This window comes from Falco cherrug, chromosome 7 (assembly GCF_023634085.1).
Source record: "Falco cherrug isolate bFalChe1 chromosome 7, bFalChe1.pri, whole genome shotgun sequence".
In the NCBI taxonomy this organism is placed as follows: domain Eukaryota; kingdom Metazoa; phylum Chordata; class Aves; order Falconiformes; family Falconidae; genus Falco; species Falco cherrug.
Window position 1 is genome coordinate 71,533,669 of NC_073703.1, and position 18,371 is coordinate 71,552,039.

Sequence of the window (18,371 nt, forward strand, 5' to 3'; positions counted from 1 at the left end):
AAATAAGATCTGTATCTTGTGGGAACATGCTCCTAAAACCAACTTTCAGTTGCATTCCTCCATCTCCTTTTAGTCCTTTTGATTAGTAAAGATTCACATTCTCACTTCTAGTCAGCAGCCTGGATATTTAGATCACTTGAGGATGTTGTTTTTCTGCCACAGCCTCATTAACATCTTAGCTTGGGTTTTGGTGCTCCTCTCCCATGTTCAGATGCCTAATAAGGATTCTTATCGCCCCAAAACAGTTACTTTGGATCCCAGCCCAGCATGCGTGGGCATTGGCAGCATTTGGATATTTATAGGGTTTTCTACTTCCTTCTTTTCTTTGGGCCACTTTCTTACTACAAGAATTCCTTGTTCCTTCCATGCTCCAATGAATTCGACACTCCCAGGGTGGTGCCTGGGCATTAGATGTTGTGTATGTACCTTCCCAGCTGCTGGAGCCAGTGCAAGCAGGTATAACAGCAGTGGCCTGCAAAGACACATGAAAAAAAAAAAGGGGGGGGGGGAAGGTGAGCACTGCCTTTTTCCATCTTCCCATCTAGTTTGGGGAGATTATTTAGCCTTGTTGATTTATTGTGGCATTGTTAAACTCTTGGTATCTTGACATCTTGAGCATTGTTATGATGTGATTAGAGAGGGTCAGATGCCCTCTGGGGCATTTGAAATTGTCCTCTGGGTCTATACAGGGTGGCAGAAGGGCAGGCAGCACGAATTGCATCTTTAACACAGTACAGTACTGTTTTTGCTTTGATTCATTCTTTGAAAGGTGAATCAGTAAAGTCTGATTCTTACAGAGGTCTTTACCACTTAAACTTTCCTCTCTTACTTTCTAGGTACTCATGGTAGAGAAGGACAGCAGCACTAGTAGTTACTTGACAGCTCCATGTGTGCAGAGTAGCTCGAAGCACTTGCTGGCTGACCAGCAGCTGACAACAGGAATGCAGAGCAGCAGATTCTGCTTTGCTTTCCCTTAGTGGAGGTGCTGCCTGGGTTTTTCTGTTCCACCCAGCTGCCCTTTCCCTCAAACTTGTCGGAATCTGGTGACTTTGAGACTCTGCCTCACTCTGAAATTCAGTTGGAATTGGTTAGTGTGTCTCTGTTGGGACCTCAGCACCAGTAAGTGTGATTTAAAAAACTTTGGTTTGTTCAGAAGCCAGAGCAGTAACGTGAATGTTGTAGCTGAGCTGCTGTATTCAAGACTTGGAAGGACTGTGGGGAACAGAATAACATCTTGAATGCAAAGCTGGAGAAGGATAACCTGCAGGGGACATATTTGGAGCATTTCTTATCAAGAGGCACTAAGAGACTAGATGAGGACTCATTACTTGAAAGAGTCCATAGCATGTTCTACCTCTTATTAACAGATGGTTCTAGGAGGCAACCGTGGAAATGCAAACTCATGCGTGTTTGTGCTTGCTCTGCCTGTGCCTGGTGCCTCCCCTGGCAGCACTTACTGGCATAATCTGTTAGAAATTTAACCTTTTGCTTGAGGTATTGTTACAGAGGCTGGTATACTTCATCCCATTGCCTGTGAAAAATATTTGTTTCCCACCCCCCACCCCGCCCAATGCTCTTCCCAAGAAGAAGGAATTCTGTCAGAATGGTAGGGAAGCACTGGGTGTAGGATCTCACACTTGTGACAGGCAAACTTTCTTCTGTTCTAAGTTTTTCTGTGCTTTCATTGCCGGGATTGTCCACACAATCCTCTACCCCAATTACCCATTGATTAGGGCTTCTCTGGTAATCTGCCAGATGCAGGTTTGTTACCAACAGATGGTAGAAAGCATTTGAGGTAATGAGAGAAAGGATAACGATTGCTGATCTGCATAATAATCAGCTTGTGAACAGGTTTCATGTTTTTTTCTGTTTCCACTGGCTCAAAGATTGCACTGTCGGACAACCAGGCACCTTCTCTTGAGTTAAAGAAATAGTAATGGAGGAACCCATTTCTTCCAGTTACTGTTAAGGTTTCTGAAGATACAGGTACTCTCCACCACTGACAGATTAAGATTTTATCCGGAGAGTCAGAGATTGTGCCCGGAGTGCTGGGAATGAACATTCAATCTTGTGATCAAGACCTCTAAGCAGTGTGGTCAGAAATATTTTCCCTTCTCTTTTTTTCTGAGACAATTTTTCCCAGCTCTATCACAAGGCAGGGGGATCTTTGACCCCCTTGGGACCAGCGTCACCTTTTCACTGTCCAATGCCTAGTGTGAAAAAATTCCACTTTCCAGTGCTACGTGTTTTGGAGTTCTTCAACTCATTTCTCCTGCTTTGCACAATGAGACAACCACGCTGTTGCCATATGCAAGTCTACACCCAAACTGTTCCGGAGCCCTTGCAGGAAGAATCTTCTCTGACATACTCTAGAGCAGTGTTACTGCAGTTACATACCTCATAACTCACTGGTTTCCTATGCTATACAAGACTTGTAATATGGATGTTTACTGTTTGACATCTATATACATCTAGACTGTTCTTATCAGTAATTGTCCCTATATGAAATGAGCCATGTAACACCCAAAAGTCAGCTTGGTGCCATTCACTGTGAATTTTGGTAAAGGATTTGGGTTGAAGAACTTTCTCAAAAAGTAGCCTTACACATATGCAGTAGGTGCTAATGCTGGGCTGTTCTCCATTTATTACCCCAGCGGGGCTGGTAGACACAGTGGACAGATTTCCATCGACCCCTTTTAGTTTGGAATCCCTCTCCTTGTTCGAAATCTAGATGGAGTTTTTTGAAATCTGGACTTGATTCCACGGAATAGTAACTGCAGGTGACTTCCTTGAGGATCCTTTCTTTCTACCGTGGGTGCTGATAATGCAGCAGCCCCCTGCCAGTTCTCTGGAATGTTGTTTATCACAATCTCATCTGTATCATACACAGCCATGCACTTGCAATTTTAGTGTCTGAATCTTACAAGGCAATCTTGTAAGACACTCTACCCCTGTCACTGTGTTGCAGCTGTATAACATGAAGGAAAGGGAGGATTTCTATTTATTGAGCTTACACTCTCAAGCACAAGGCTTTGCTATTAAATCGTGATGCTCTGCTGCAGATACTGATGTTGGTTACAGGATTTTCCTGTCCTGGTTTCTAGGGAAACGACGCCTGGGTGTCTGAGCTCCTGCACATTTGTTATATCCTTTATTCCCCGGCCCCCCATATCAGTGTGTTCCCTCTACGATTTATGAATCTGTTTGCCAGGTGCAATTTTATTGGACACATACATTGTAAAGTAGCTGGCTTCCTGCAAGTTCCCTGAAAACAGGTGATGGGGAGTGACTCTTATTTGTGGCTCCATAGACAACACCCATGGTTTATGCTCCGAGTTTGAGGTACTAGAGAATCCATGTGCAAGAAAAATTGGGAGGCTGTGGCCAGAGGAAGAACTTCCTCTAAACTGGGATTTCCTAGACACATGCAAGTCCAAGTGCTAAATCATGCAACAGCCGCCTTCTCTAATTGACTTCTGCAACTGTGTGTGAGAATTAGTCACTGTAGTACTGCAGGGGAAGAAAACCCAGGTCTTTGTATTTTTTGGAGACTACCTGTGACTGTCCCAGTTTAATGCCACTACATTACAGGCTATCCTTGTAGGTGAGATACTTTATTAATACTTTCTGCTTATTTTCTGGGGAGGGAATGGCTGAACGATTTCCTGTGCTAGAGACCAATGTTTTTAAAGAGAGATGGGAGCTTTTAGCCGTTCTGCTGAACAGGTGACCCCTGATTTGAGTCTTGCCCAGAAGCCTTACAGGGAGGGAGAAAAGCCTGAGGCAGAGATTTCATGTGCATCTGACCTGGTGTTCATTTCTTTTGGCTTGTGGATAACACCAGCGGGCAATAAGACCCAACAAGGAACGTGTAGGGAGGGAAGAGGTGGGAAAAGAGAGAAGGACTGTCATCTCTTGGTGATGGTGAGCTCTTTAGTTTACTGTATCTCAGGCTGCTGAGAGTTTGGATATGTAAAGATAATGTGTATTCCTAAGGCAGGATCTCTCTGGATGGAAACAATAATCATGACAAATGGGAGTTGATTGCGAGAGTGTGTGTATCCTGACAGCAGCATACTGGGTGAAAAACAGACTTCTTGGAACTGCTCAGTGTAAGTAAAAACAAGTGTGTGTGGTGGGGGTGTTTTGGTTTTTTTTTTACGTTTCTCCCAAAGAGCACTGTCTGTTAATACTACTTCTTGCTTTGCTGGTACCCAGAGACCTGCCTGGTGTTAACTGATTCCAGGGCAGTCAGCGGACTTCAAGGTGCAGCATTGCTGCAGGGTTTCCTGCCACGGGAAATCGGGGCACACTGGGGCAGGATGGCTTCTTTGAGTCTGCACGGGTCACTTGGAAGATGGTGGCAGTGCAGGGTGCTGGTAAAGGGCAGAGCTCTTTGTCAGGCAGCAGGGACTGGGGTGAGGTGCCCCTGGTTCTCAGATGCAGCTTCTTTAGCTGGGTTAGGGGTCGGGGGGAAAGGGAGGCTTTCCAGGAGAAGAGCTGGAGTCTGGACGGTGTCCGTCTCCCCCCACCCCGTTAATCTTCCCAAAAGGCAGTTACATTTGTTAGCTGGTAGAGCTGAGTTACTTGACTGCTGGCTGAGGGTGATGCTGCTGAGCTTGGTGCCTCCTGAGGGAGGTTGAGCCTGCTCCTGCCATTGAATTCCCAGGGACCATGTGTGGGTTGCAGCTGTCACGCTAGTTACAATACTTCACAAGATGTACTGGAGCTTCTGCACCAACCTTTTAAATTAGGGAATGGAGAGTGTTTATTTAGGGGACAAATAGAAGTGCCCCTAGAGTACAAAAACAAAAGCAGAGGAGCTTTAATGTTTTTAAGAGCATCTCTCTTTGTAAGTTACCTTGAAAGTGTTCTCAAGGCTGCTCTGCAGTGTAATGTTGCTTCAAGCCCATACAAGAGCAAAAATGCTGCTCTTTAGCAGGTAAAACAGATGCTCCAATGAATGAGGCTGCATTGCTTAAGGCAGCATGTTCAATGAAGCAGTATCCAGAACCTTTCCTGCTGGCAAAAGTGAAGCTAAGCTTAGAAGCCACTGAGCTGCTGTTAATAGCTTATCACGGATATTTTCTCTCTGCTGTTATCCTGGCTTTGGTCCACCTGGTAGTACTGTGCAGCTCCTGTGAACGATGTCCTGTGCAGTCTTTTTATTAGACAGCAGAGCGGTGCAGGGGGTTATGTTCAAAAGCAGTTGTTTTGTTATTGGTTACAGTACATCTAAATGTTTCTCTGACCTTCGTGCCTTGGAAATGACCGTAACCAAAAGGAGAAAAAGGGATTAGAGAACAGGTAACTCATTTCTGTGTGTCTGTGTCTGATCCGTGTTTGCATGTGCTTACCCAGAGTGCTGCTGAGCACTTGGGTTTGCTGCTGCTGAAACTGGTGCTCAGCACTTTTCAGAAATAAATTGTAGGGGGTTTATTCTTTACCCAGTACACCTGCTCCCACTTTCTCCTTTTCCTCCTTCTATGGAAACCCTCAGCAACGCCAGTTCTAAGGCTTCAGAGAGTCAAACTACAGCAGAAGCATTGCCAGTGACTTCACAGAAAATAGTGGCTGGCACATGGCATCTCTTAATTCCTTGTAGTGCTTAACTAGTCTGAGAATGCTGAGCTATTCATTAGCACACATAAAAACAGTACTGTGTGGTACTTCAAAGAGGGAATTTAAACTCCAGCAGTCCTACTGAGGTATTTTATTGCCTTCGGCTTGAGGCCCTTTCTTCCTAGTGAAGATGTCTGGATTCAGAGGTGCAGGTTGCTTTATTTACAGATGGCACATTTTTAATTTATCTTTAAAAGGACTCTTTCATAGCAGCACCAGCTTTAGAGTGAATCTGAGTGTGTTTTGTGTGTGATGCGGTGGGTGATTATGAGATAGGACTGGATACTTGTAGAGGCTAATCTTTCTCTTTAGTAAGGGCTAGGAAGCAACCACAAATGGTTTTCCAAAAAATGGAAAGTTTTTGCATCCCCCACAAAGCATCCGCTCTGTACATGCCGAGTCCTGGACAGGCTGTGGTGAGGCAGGACATTCACAAGCCTCTCTGGCCTCGGAAGCTCTAGATGAGTGTTAAGAGTTGCGGGGTAGGGGTGATGCAACTAGTATACAGCCAGCAGATGAAGCTGAGATAGCTGAACTGATTAGGATCCTCAGCTCTTCTGTCCCTCCCCAAAGCTGTTCCCTTGCAGTGGTGTTGGTCAGGGAGGACCTGAGTAGATGAGAGAAATCAGTGCTTAAACTCTTAGAGAACAACTTTTAATCTCTTCTTGAGCCAGCCTGAACAGCTCTGGAGAGAGGATTTGGTGGTAAGGAGCATCTTGCCTCTTGATACTTTACAAGACATACCGAAAAACACACCATGAAGTTAACTTTGATACATGATGGTGGTAGAGGAGCTGCTGTGCCTCTTTAACAGCTGATCCTGCAATGGGGATGCTGCTCCCCACTTGGAGACATGGTGGATGGTTGCGGGAGGGGGATTGCTTCCTAACTATCACAGTTTAATCTGCCGGCACATACGAGAAACGCCACAATTCTAGTTTCTGTCCAGCAGGGCTTTGTTTCCTGCTCTGTTACCGGGCTGACCAAAGGAAAGGTTGGGAGTCTGTTCTTAACTGAGTATTGATGGATTTTTCCCTCCCCTTCTGTTTTTAGTATAATACAGGTTGAAGGACTCTTCATGCAGTCAATACCTTTTTCTTAAAACTGATGCAAACCAGAACCCAATAAAATAGCCCACGGTAAGTTGTTGTTTGCTTAATGCTTTTGTTCTTTGAAGGTGTAAACAACTCAGTGCATCTTCCTGGTTCTGATACTTGCCTAATGTGTGGCCTTTGAGTCATGTGATGATAAGATAAAATAGGAAGAATGGTACCCGCAGCAGATGGCTGTGTGGCTGTTTCAGACTCGTATAGAAAATGGGAATATAAGACGGGCTTATTTCTGAGTCAGGAAAAGCTCTGTCACCGTGTCTATGAAGGGGATGGGAAGGGGAAGGCTCCCAAAGAAAGTGTGTTGGAGGTTTTCTGTCCTCTGCCTGGATTTCTGCCAGAGCTGGTGATGGAGTGAGCGCTGTGACAGATTAAAATTACACTAATCCAGATCATCCAGAAATGTGAGACCCCCAATCACGCATGGGCAGGCCAGGAACTTGGACTGTTTCTGTTCTACAAAAGAAAATACTTTTCCCTAATGTTCCAGTGGGACTATCTTATTGCAGCCCAGTGACCTCACTGTGAGCACCTAGTAAGTCCCTGGTGGTTTCTTGCTGCTCTTGCTTCACATCTTCATTCCTCAGGAACTGGGAAGTACTTTAAAGGCTGCGATCTAGGGGCAACTCACCTATTCAGTGTTTCATAGATGAATGCTTCTGGTCCCTTAGATGTATGGCATGTTTGCACCTTGATCAAGATGTGCTTAAGTCTTTGAAAATTGTTATTTATAAAAGCAGCACCTGCAGTGATTGTCTGACTGCCCTAAGCCCAGGCTTGGGAGTTCAAGGTGGAGATATTTTGCTTGAGCGTTATCAGACAGTTCCTGTCGTACAGTCTCAGCAGGGCCTGGACCACACAGTGCTTCTGAGGAAGGCAGCGCTTCCATGGGCTGCTTTGGTTCATCATTCAGTGTGTTAGGGTTGAAATAACATGTGTCTGTACTGCACCAACACAGCAGCTGAGCTTTCCTTGCCTGCCCAAAACACGAGCTTGTGGTCATTTTTTTCTGCTTTTCTTTTCAGTTTAGCTTGTGCTTATCCTTTTCTTGGGGTGTTTTCCTGTATTACATCAGGGCATCATCTTGTCTATTCTGAGACATCTCATGACTGCCTTTTTTTGTCTTTTTTTAATCTGTCTAGTAGGACTAATTCTCTCTGGCACATGGAATAGTTTGGGCTTCAGTCTGGCACTACAGGTGAAATGCAGTTGTAGTATGTCAAAATAGAGGGGAGAGGGGTTTCTGCTCTGAGGACTGGGCGTGCTGGAACTGAACAGCTTTGTGCATGTACAGGAACTAGCACTGAGTGCTTCACCTGCAGTCATGCCAGTTCCTCTGTCAGTCTGCTCCTGGTTTCCCTTGTTATAAAAAACAGCAAATGCACTTTCACCAAACATCTATGCACAATTCTTTTACAATGACAGGGTATCACACAGCCCCTTCCCCGCTGACCTTTTTGACTCTTTGGGCACAAAGAACGTCATCATCACTGTGGGCATACCTTACAGATAATTTTTTTTTTCCCCCTGGGTTAAAAAGACAGCCTTCTTAGAGAGGTAGACTATGCATCTCTTGTCAGCTTTCGTAAAATAGGAATAAGAGCAAAAACTGCAGGAAAGCAATGAAAGAACATGGTGTTCCTGTGGTGTTCCTGCACGTGTTTAGATGTTGCAGTTCAGTCGTGAAAGGCAAGGTGCTGAGACAGAAGGTGTCAAGGGCTTTCACACAGTCTTGCTACTCAGAGAGCAGGCCTCTGATGCCATGAGACCAAGAAGTCTTGATACTTCAAAAATTAGGTTCTTTTGCTGCTTTTTTGGGTCTCCAGCATTTGTTACACTTCCCTTTATAGTAGAGAAGGACAGAAGCTAACTTTGAAAATAAAAGTGTTTCATCATGATCTGTTTTCAGGGTTTGGGTTTAAAAAAAAAAAAGAAAAGGTGAAAAGAAAGATGTGAGGGATGGTGACAATGACTGTTCATCTTGCTTTATCAAGCTTTTCTGTACCAATGATCATGTGAGGAAGACGCAGCTGTGATCTAAATGTGGAGCCATACTGCACAGCCACAACTTTGACATGAGCTGTGACTGTATGTGCAACACGCGGTGATGCCACATGGGTCTCGGAGTCCCCCGGGCTTGCCTGGGGGGGCCCCAGCCCCATAACTGCATGCCCCTTTCTGTGTAACTGATACCCTCGGCCTTGTGCAAGAAGAAAAGTTAATGCCATTCCTTGACTAAAGCGGTGCCATTTTTTCCCCCTAACGAGCCCCTGCCAAATGCTGTATCTGAAAAGAATCTTTATTGTGTGCAAATTTTCCTCTGCAGATTACAGGCTGATTTATCCCCTGTGGGTCAAGGGGAGAGTGCCAGGAAAGGGAAGAATTAGTTTCTGCCTTTTCAAGACTAATCCTGAAACGCAAGTGATCGCATGCTAGAAGGTGTTTCTGTACTTTTTTTGAGAATTATTAATATAATCCCATACAGCTGTTGTGCTAGCATGTTCCTTCTCTCTTCTGGCGCCAGATCGGGTCCCTGGATTTTGAAGGCCTGTATAGGAAACCTCTACACCTGGCTGTACAAAATGTTTCTGCTTGCAATGAAACTCAGCAAATCCCAATACCCTGCGTTAGCATTACTGCCTCTGTGCTACAGAGGGTCTTGTTAAAGCTTTGGCCATGTGTAGGGTGCTCAGGTTGGCTTCCCCTGAACCGCAGCAAAGTAGGAGGTATTTAGATAGAGGAGCTTCACCTTTGCTTTGTTGGGGGCACTGGAGCTCCCGAGTCCTCATCTGGCATCAGGATAGCACTAGAATCGAGTGGTGGTCTGTCTGCTGTAGACTTTGTCCTGAACGAGATTGATTTGCAAAAACCAATGAGGGTGGGGGAAGAGAGGGGAGGGAAAAAATAATCTGGTGCAAACACAAATAATCTGTGTGTGCTATTGCACCAGGATGTATTTGCCACATTTCTGTGGGAATTTATTTTTCCTTTCCTAAAAGAGAGGAAAGGGGAGAAATAGCCACCATTTTCCTTTAATTTAGGCATGTTTTTTAAATTGAGAGAGATCTGGAAATTTGAACTGCTTTTGCAACCCCCACTGTAACAATTCAGGCTGCTCACAAAGCTTACAGGCTCCTCTACCTCTCCAGCGCTGTTTTTCCAGTGATGGAGAAATCTATAGTTCTGGCCCTGTGGCATTTTTTAGAGGCGGTAGGGATGTTAATGCCAGAATCTTGGCGACTTTCCAACCAGAGTAATTACATTCTGCCGACCTGAAATTCTTCCTGCTTCTACACAAGGTCACTTTAGGCACTGACAGAGCCAGGGCTACAACCCGATGCCCTGCTTTGCCCTCCCCTCCATCCCCTTGGTGTACCCTCCAGTCACCTTCCCCTCAAAGGAACAGAGGGCTCCTTGCTCGCTCTAAGGTACCCATTGCCCCGTAAAAATTGAGCTGAGGAAGCGGGTCTAAGCAAATCCCCTGAACTGCTGTCATTAGGTTTTGAAGTGTGACCCGATATCCCGCTTCCTTTGATAAGTCAGGGGCTGGTATTTGTAACAGACAGTGGCTCTTTTCTTGTTCTCCCTTCAGCTCTTTTTGGAGCCAGTGTGGCACAGCTAATTTGTGGAGGAAATTACATTTATTACTTTTCCTAGCAAATGCTCCCTCTCTGCAATGCCGTTTCGTGCAGTGTAAGGCAGATGCAAGTCAGCCGGCCCATTTTCCTAATTTCATTTGGAAGGATCAAGAGACACCATGCTGGTCTCGCAGGCTGGGGGCTCAGTCTAGAAAGAAAAGGCGCAGCAGGCTCCTGCATTGATGGAATCTATGGCATCGCCCCAAATGTTGGTTGTCCAAAAAAAAAAAAAAAAAAAAAAATATCTCAAGGACAAAGTATATCCTTCCAAAAACAGAACAAACTGCCCCAACAAAACCAAACCAGCCTTTGTGGCAGCCCTGACTGAGAGAAAGGGATCTGGTGTAGGGGCAGTAACTCGGCCGTTGTTCCAGTGTAGATCTGCTTTTGCTGCCTTTGCCTTCCTGTTCTGCAAGGTAGAGCTGGCAAAACCCTTGACCAGGGAACTCTGATATTCAAGGCAAATCTTTTTGCATGCCATGTCTGCACTGTCTCCTCTGTGACTGTGTGCAGACCTAATTCTCCAGCCACTAATCCCACAGGTCTTTGTGTATTAATTCTTTACAGTGCCTCTGTGCTTGCTTTCCTCCTATGCCTCGCCTCTCTTTGATGTCCCATGCTTGCAGGTTTTTAAAATGACACAACCTAAGAAGATTTGGGAGGGGGTAAAACATGTGGGAGAGACATGCGGGCCGGCTTGGGTACTGTTTTTGTTGTAAGAATGCTCTTACTTGAAATTGCAGAGTTATCCTCATCTACGCTCTCTGTTTTCCTCTTACCTCCCTTTGCCTCTCACTTTTGTCCGATTGTTTCTCGTAGGGAGGAGGTGCTAGAAAGAGGCACGCTAATCATACCTGCTATATTTATACAGGGGTGGTTTGGACAGGCAGACGTCGGGATAGTCTTTCAAGCTTTGTGAGTTCAGCAGTGCTGTTAAAGAAAATGTTACAGGACTTGGACTCAAATTTGTCATTCTTGTTAGAAAGTGGTAAAAAGTGAACAGCCATTCAGAACAAACACCCGCACCACCTCCACCCCAGACTGAATTTAACATTTGTGTGGGTTTAAAAAAGTTATGTGAAGAGTCAGGAAGAAGTAATTGCTTTTCTACTTTAATCAGACCTAAGCCGGTCCTCTGTGAAGGCTTAATTTGCAGTGGATGAGGCTAGATTTGATGCTGTCTTTTGAAACACCTAAGACAGAAGTGCTGGGACAAAGTCAGGGCTGCAAATAATGTGAAATCGCATGAATAGCATGCAGCTAACTAGCAGAACTAAAGGTGTAAAAGACTCATCTAATAGGGAAAGCAGATGACAACCTAATATTAAAGCTGGTTTTGAAAACATATTAACCCAATTTTTAACCTTGCAGTCAGTTGCCTCAAAATACCACTGACTTTGGCTTAGAGCCAAAGCATTGCTATCCTACACGGAATTACAATAACCTATAAATAGACAAACTTAGAAAACAAAAGAAAAATAGAAATCAGCACATTTGACACCCTTGTTTTGTGATCTCTTGCATTTGTGTTCGTATCATCAGCATGCAGCGCAGTCCGCAAGCCGAGGCGCATGGTGTGTGCTGGGGGTGCGTGGTTGTGGGGCCTTCAGGTGTGCCCAGTGGTGCCACTGGGGTGTCACTTGGAGGCGGGACGTGGACGGGCTTTGGCACGTCGTGCTGTCTAGTCAATGCAACGTTTGGTCCTTCCAGGTCTTCTTCCCCTGCTGGCGCCAGGCTTCGGCAGAGAATCTGCTTGATTAAAAAGCACCCGTTTAGGAAGTGGTGGGGAGGCTGCAAGACTGACTAGGTGAAGAGAGGGCATGTTTGCTGGCAGGCAAGAACGCAAGGCAAGGGAAAGGGTGAAGTCTGCAGATGGGAGAATTAGTGCCTGCTGTTTGTGGGGCAAGGGCAGAAGGAGCTGCCTGCCAGAAATCTGGTGCTGGCAGAGGGACACGTACGCACATGCGTGCACACGGAAGGAAGTGTGTGCGTATTCATGGGTGCATATGGCTAAGCCCATGTGCTTAGACATGTGGCATGTTTATGCAGATTCACTATATGTATAACAACATATCCGGAAGAGGTCTGCCTTTTCAGGAGTGATTCACAGTTTGGGGTAAGCTAACACGTTGCTTCCATGCGGCTTGCTTTGTCAGGAAGGCTTGGGTTCCTTCTGCCCTGCAATTGAACCCTCTGAGGAGCAAACAGCAGTTACCTTGGAAAAATGTTTGGTCTGATGGCCCCGCGTATGGGAGCAGGGCGCGCAGGCAGCAGCCCGGCTCAGCGCGTGGGGGGGAAGCCAGGTTCCTGAGACATGCGATGCTAACGCTGACACTGTCACTGCATCCACGCTGAATTTTAAGAGCAGCCTCAAGGCTGGGCCTGAGGCCAAATTTGCTGACTGTCCACACACGGGACCGGGTTGAGGGTGAACCAACGAGCGTATTCAGGGAAAGCGCCTTGAATGAGCTCTGTGTATTTACTTGCCGCACAGGCAGGTCCCTGTGTGCCGTGCCTGCCCCATCTGCTCTTGTGGCGATGGCACATGACTGACAAGCACACAAAATACCCCAGGCTCTGCCTCACTTGTCACCTGCCACCGGGCAGCTGGGATTATAGCTCCGCTGCAGCTCAGGACTAGGCCAGCTTCAGTCCGCTCCCTGCTCTGCTCCGCTCAGGTGCATGTTTTTGCAGCCGTGTCGTGTCAGGAAAGGCCTTTGCCCCTTTTGTAGTTCACTTGCCTCTCCTGAGCCACGTTCCTGCTAACTGCCCGCCCCAGCCAGGACCACTGAGGTTCCCAGGTTGAGGACCCGCCTGGGACACAGCCTTGTGGCTGGTACCGTTGTACCGAGCTGTATCCAGACATGTGTGATGCAGTACTTGAAAGGCAGCATGCACTGTGTGTACAGAAAATCATTGTTCAGACATGGTATAAAGTTTTTCAGTGACCCAGCAGAAAAGTTTCTTGTATTGAACTAAGCATAGAAGCATAAATAAAAGATAATTTACCCATAAGATGCATGAACTGGAAAATCTGCATGTCAGCCAACTCTCCTCTGGCATAAGCTTGATGTACTGCATCAGCAAATTGTGAAATGAGGGGTTTTTTCCTCTAAAATTCAGTTTACTTTGAAGAAATAGGCAACATACATCTGGCTACAATTACGTTATTAAGGAAGCAACAAAACAGAGACTTGGATTTTTTGTTTTAGCTTAGGCTCAGGCATGATTACTCATTTAGGTTCCCCACTTCCCCCCTCTAATCTTTGAAGCTCGAAATGCCGTGGAAGCAGGCAGAACCCACGTGGCTATCAGTGTTCGTATTAAACTGGCACAGCGCGGTGCTGCGCTGGACAAGGATCTATCCAGAAGCAGTTTACTGTACTGGGATTTATGGCCCCACTTCAACGCAAGCACTGGAAGTACTTTGGTGAACTGGGGCTGAGTTCAGTTTCAAGCCCTTGTCCTACAGATGTCTCCAGGCTTTTCTTGTTGACGGATTTGCCATGAGAAAGGGGAAACCTTGGAGCTAAACGCAGAACACTGGCAGTGAGGGCAGGTTAGAAACAGACCTGAGCAGCAGGGAGCTTCAAAGAACTACGCCGGTGGTTGAGCACCTGTAAGGCACATAGCGATAGGCAAGGGTGGTGTAAGAGTTCCTGAAGTGTCCCTTTCCAGCCCTGGGATCCACCCTCATCCTTTTCTCATGCCTAACCTGAAGTTTTGTGGCTTGTCAAGGAACCGAGGAATTTCTGCCGGCTGCAGATGGCTGTCTTGACCCAGCACCAGGACAGCGTGCAGCTTTCCTCTTGCTGCTGCGTAGACCTCAGATCTGAGTGCTCATTTAAAACCACCGCCGCTGGAGTTCGTCGGCCCTGGGGTTTGTGAGCAGGGCTTGAGACCGCGGACTCTGCTTGCCTGTCGACATGGAGAACGCAGCAGCGTTGTCCTGGGGCTGAAGGGGTGCTGGATGAGCTGGGCAGCCCTGAGCTGCCTTAGCACGCACGTTGGGCGGTTGCTGGCTGGGGATATCCCATTCCTAAAGAGTGACCCAACAGCCAGCTGACACTAGTGAAGGGCTTGTCAGCTAGTGAGTGTAGGATCTGGTACTGCCTGACACACGCAATGCAGAAGGATCATCCTTCGGCTTTTCCTCTTATGCACGTTGCGTAAGCCTGTGCTCCCCAGCATCTGAGAAGACAGTGGCCCCATCTTCCTCTGAGAAGAAAAGCCACAGAGGGTCACAGGCTGGGGGAGCAGCACCAGGCTGTTCCTGTGGTGTTAGAAAGGCTCAAGGAATTCTGTCTGTCCTTGTTTTGGGGAGAACCCGCTTTGTTGCATGAGTCTTGGTTAGAAATTAATGCAGCTGGTTTTGGTATGAATGGGTTCAGCCACAGCAGGACTTGGCCGTATTTGTTGTTCTGGGCACAGATTTTCTGAAAGACTGCAAATGAGGGGGTGCAACAGAAAGAATTAAAGGTGTTGGAATACATCCATCTCCTTTAACCCTATGTGAAGTCTATAGTGTCACTTGAAAATCTAGAATTAAGGCCCTTGTGTTTTCTGTGCCAAACCTCGGTTAAATTTACCAGCAAGACCCTCTGCTTTCTGAATCACTCTGGTGCAAAGGACTAGTGATGTTAAAGCAGCGTCAGAGTGATTTGCAGCATCATCTGGGTGATACAGCAGACTTGGAGGAAATTCTGCAGAATTGGGAACTGGAAATACTGTAGAAACTGAAGGGAATATACCACCCACCAGAGAGTGCATGGGGCGCGGTTGCTGTGTTCCTGGAACCTGGCAAACGTGACAGATGCTCTTTGGACAAGCCAGGTCCTTCTCTCCAAACTTTTCTCAGGCTGCCTGCAGACTCCAGCAGAGAGCTCTGCAGACTCGGTGCGTTTCTTGGCAGGCCTGCTCCCCAGCAAAGAACAGGTTAGGTGATCAGGGGTCAGGAGGTGCACCAAACAGTGCCACTGCGGCTTGGGCACCTTCTTCCCTTGAATACAGCGGCATTAAAACCAGATCTGTGCTAAGAAGTGGGGAGGGTGGAAGGACAGGAGAAATCTTAGCAAACTGTTACAAAACAACAACCAGAAAAACATCTTGCCTGTATTTAAACAGGGAGAAGAGGCCAGACGCTAGCCTGGCAGAGGAAGATGCCACACGTGCAGGAAGCAGTGGGAGGCTCAGCAAACCGAAAGGGCCGGTGGGCTGGAGACAGCGGCGAGCTGAGGGGCTCCTGCCAGCTTCCCCGGGGGAAAGGGGCTTTCAGAGGGCAGCACAGCCTTCCCTGCGAGGGTACCACAGGCTGAATTCAGGAGAGAGGGAGCAGAGTGGAACGTGGTGGCATTGTTTGATCCTGCCTTTGAGCATGTCAGAGGAAAGCCATCTGCATCAGTCCCCTGCTCACTGATCACCTTCAGGTCCGGGCTGCAGCAAGGTGCTTTGGCACCCACGGTGTGTGTCACATTCATTCTCCCGTCAGTTCTCCCTCCTCTTTTGCTCGGCTCTTTCCAGCTGCTGCCACTTACTTCTAGTCCCCCTGTGCAAATCTACTCCGGGCCCAGCAGGTACGCCGAGAGCAGCAGATGCGTTCGAGCGTGTGTGCTCGCCGGCAGTCCTGGCTTGAACTGGCCCCAGTGGAGGGTGGGATGCAGAGCTGAGAACTTCCACATCAGCAAAAAATTAGACGCTTCCATTCCGTGTAATTCACCTTATGCCAAACCACAGGAATGAAGGGAAATTTTAACACGTATGCCAAACACAGTAAATCCTGAAGTCCCTGCATGACACCCTCCCTCCTGCCACAACATACATGCGAACTGTTTCTAGATTGCAAATACAGCTGTGTCACTGTATTCATCATTTCTTTGGCTCAAGTAAAGAGTTAGGTGTCTGAACAGGGAGTTAACAGAATTCAGGAAGCTGAGTTCGCGTTGCGAACCCAGAAATTCCCACTTTCCTCTCCCACTTAGCTGAAATCTACTGCCTTCCCCTGCCTTTAAAAAGAAGGCCGTGCCCAGAAAAAGCTGTTTGTTTGTGCTGAACAATTTAGTGCCTGCCTCACCCAGAGCTCACCTAACCCACTCCCAGGTAAAATCCTGGAGAAGAAACACAGGGTGCTGGGGGGTAGTTTTGATGGCTCCTGTTCACTGTGTGGGAAAGAACCCGGTACCCGCTGAGCCGGAAGATGAGCGCAGGAAGGATCTTGACTCCATGTCCCCTTGGGAACCAAGACCACCTGCTCTGCTGAGCTGCCTTCCTTGGTGGGAAGGGCACGCTCCCCCTCTCACCAGTCCGGGGGATCTCGTTTATGTCTGCAAGGTGGAGCAGCCTTGAGAGGAGACTCAGTGCCTCCCCAGCCCATGGTCTGGGCTCCCTTCTGGATGCAGGTCATCAGGGCGTCAGATGTGGTGGTGCTGCAGAGCCCCTTAGCCCCATTCACGCCTGGTGCTGAGTATACCCTGGTAGCATCTCAGCTCTGTTTTCAATAGCACACAGGTAATAATGCAGTCCAAATATTCCCTAGTCCATCTTTTCCTAAACTCCTGGTACACGGGACCCCTCACTTTTCTTTTGTCTTTGTCAGCTTTTCTGCTCCCTCTCTAATCAAACCCTTCTCCCCTTTGCAGCCCCTTGTAATGAGAGTTACTTGGCTCTCCCAAACTCTTTCCTCAGAGTCTTGCAAGAGTATTGCCAGTGTTTGTAGGTACTTTCTCATTTTGGGATGCCTCTTGCTGGAGCCACCAGGCCCCTCTCCTATCCCAAAGTAGTCTAGCCCTCAATATTTCATCTCGTCTTAAATGAGGTATCCAACTCCATCAGATGAAATTGTACGTTATAAATGTAAGTTCGTGGCATTTGCCCATTGTGGAGCCAAGCAGGGGCAGCTCAGCCACTGGCCACATCTGGAGCAGGCTGAATCTGCCCCAGAGTGCTGTGCTGCAAGGAGAGCCCAGGTCCAGCTTTTCACTTTCCCCAGGGGAATCTGCCTCATCTTGTCCCTCGTGTCCAGAGTCATTTTGCTGGAGCCTTGTTTTATGCTTACCTGGTCTATAGTGTGCCGGTGTGGGGCACAGCAGCATGGCTGTGTGCACAGCTGGGGGGTCTGGGGCTGCCACTGCGTTTGAGCGTGCAGACCAGCATTTCAGAGCAATGGGAGCTCATCAGGACCACTCTGGCTAAAGTGATGCAGGCTTCCAGAGCGAGGCTCCAGAGACTGGTGCTGCTGGCTTTCATGGGAACCAGTGTGTCCAAATGCAGAAAAACACTGAGGAGAAAAATATATGGATGATCCTAAGGCCAGAAGGATGTAGCTCAATCCAAGGTAAAACCTGGAGAAGGAAATACAGTACTGGTGGAATACGAGAAGTGATTTTAAATTCTTGCAAACAAAGGTACTTTTTGTGACCATGGCCCTTCCTTCTGCTATATCAGCACTTTGGCGGTAACAGCTTGGGAGTCTGAAATCAGTTTCTAAACCCTTGACCTCTTAGTGTGAAAAAGCAGCAGCAGGAGGAGGTGGATTTGCTGGGGATAAAGCTCTTATCCACAAACTGTTTATCATTTAATATCAATCTAGGGACAAAGATAGCCATAAATCCATGGGAAGCACCTACATTCCGTGTCCATTCTAATACCGAATGGGATGAGTGCCAGGCAAGTGCACCGTGGAGTGGCTGCGCTCTTACTCTGTGAAAAGAAGTTTGCCAGAAAATTGGGTAAATTACAATTAGGCAAAAATTAGATTATTCAAGCAGGTGCTATTACATCTGTGTTTATCTGGATCAACACTGCTCCTTCCTAAATCTAAAATATTTCATTAGTTGTTTTAAATTATATTCTTTTGTCCAAAATTGGTACAGAAAAGCAGAGAAAGCATAAAGTTAAATTAAGTATTTCGATAGATGTGATTTTTCCTGCCTTTATTCCTACTTTCCTCCCTCTGTCTGAGATGTCCTATTTGCAGCTATGGTTAGGATAGACTTTCTGAGTTTGA

General features: G+C 47.0%; 1 long non-coding RNA gene across 1 annotated transcript; it reads left to right on the forward strand.

Moving 5' to 3' along the window:
- The first annotated feature begins 515 nt into the window (after positions 1–515).
- Positions 516–11,867, forward strand: LOC129736523 (uncharacterized). Its single transcript, XR_008733257.1, has 2 exons — positions 516–5,307; positions 6,676–11,867. It is a non-coding gene; the product is annotated as an uncharacterized LOC129736523 (long non-coding RNA).
- Positions 11,868–18,371: the final 6,504 nt, after the last annotated feature.